General features: G+C 43.5%; 1 non-coding gene across 1 annotated transcript; it reads right to left on the reverse strand.

The window, feature by feature from the left end:
- Positions 1–1,171: 1,171 nt before the first annotated feature.
- TRNAN-GUU (transfer RNA asparagine (anticodon GUU)) lies at positions 1,172–1,243 on the reverse strand. The gene has a single exon. It is a non-coding gene; the product is annotated as a tRNA-Asn (tRNA).
- Positions 1,244–1,571: the final 328 nt, after the last annotated feature.

Consider the following 1,571-nt stretch of genomic DNA (forward strand, 5'->3'; position numbering starts at 1 on the left):
GAGGATAACTGATGAAAGCATATAAGTAGTAAGCCCACCCCAAGATGAGTGCTCTCTCCTCCGACTTCCCTAGAGCCTCCGGTATCACAGCCGAGACAGCGACGGGTTCTCCACCCATACGGGGATGGAGCGACAGAAGTATGGAAATAGGATAAGGTAGCGGTGAGACGAGCCATTTAAATAGGTGTCAACTGGAAGTGCAGTGATGTATGCAGCTGAGGCATCCTAACGAATGAACGATTTGAACCTTGTTCCTACACTGCCTGATCAAATCGATCAGGCACTTGCCAGCTATCTTCATTGTTTAACTCTTTGATGAAAAGTTGAAAAAACAAAAAAAAAATCTTTGCCCTTCCATCTCTCGGATAGATAGAGAGGGAGGGCAGAGGCCTTTGGTGTCCCTTTCAGTCAAGAATTGGGGCTTCACAATTACTAGCCAATATTTATCTCATGCCTTTCCTCATTCATGGTTCGATGTTCTGGTGTCCTAGGCGTAGAGGAACTACACCAATCCATCCCGAATTTGGTGGTTAAACTCTACTGTAGTGACGATACTGTAGGGGAGGTCCTGCGGCAAAATAGCTCGATGCCAGAATGATAAAAAGCTTAACACCTCTTATTTGACCTTTTCACTATTTTGAAATAAGAAAAAGATCCAAATCTAAAATGCAAAGGTCGTCTTATTCAAAACCTCAATCATCACATCCCCTCTCTCCCACTTCACACCTCGGAACGCACTGTTCTTATAGAGAGAAAGGCGCTTTCCCATCTTCTTAACCTGAAATGAATGGGGTACCCCGGGAAGAGATCCAGTGGAGACAGCTGGGCCTGTAGCTCAGAGGATTAGAGCACGTGGCTACGAACCATGGTGTCGGGGGTTCGAATCACTCCTCGCCCACAGCCTTCCAAAGGGGGAAGGGCCTTTACTTTCCCCCTGAGGGTAGGAAAATCATGATCAGGATAGCGGACGTAAAGCTATTGAACTTAGGTATGCTCTTTCCTTTTGTCGAAGTGGAATCGTAGAACAGAATGTGATATGATGAGATAGGATGCAATAGAAATAGAAACAAGGATAGCGAACGAGTTACCTACTCCTAAGGGTCAAAGCAAGCCCTTTAGTTCAATTCTTTATTCTTACATTAAAATTCTTACATTAAAGAATGAATAAAATCTCCCCAAGTAGGATTCGAACCTACGACCAGTCAGTTAACAGCCGACCGCTCTACCACTGAGCTACTGAGGAACAAGGGGGGATTCGACCTCCTAGAGTTCAACTCCCGCTCTCAAGCCATGAACAATATGAGTCCGAAGCTTCTTTCGTAACTCCCATAATTTCTTCGTAGTGGCTCCGTTCCATGCCTCATTTCATAGGGAAGCCCAAAGTGGCTCTATTTCATTCTATTTCACTTCCTAGCACTTCCTATCATTTAATATCCATCCCTTTGGTCTTATTGACATAAGAGGTGTCATTTATAGTCTATCTCTTTCTATATATGGAAAGTCAAGAAATTCTCATCAAAACATCGAGAAATTGTGCATATAAAAAACTCTAAAGAAAGAAAAAAAGGAGA

The sequence above is a fragment of the Triticum aestivum genome, chromosome 2B (genome assembly GCF_018294505.1).
Source record: "Triticum aestivum cultivar Chinese Spring chromosome 2B, IWGSC CS RefSeq v2.1, whole genome shotgun sequence".
NCBI classification, from domain to species: domain Eukaryota; kingdom Viridiplantae; phylum Streptophyta; class Magnoliopsida; order Poales; family Poaceae; genus Triticum; species Triticum aestivum.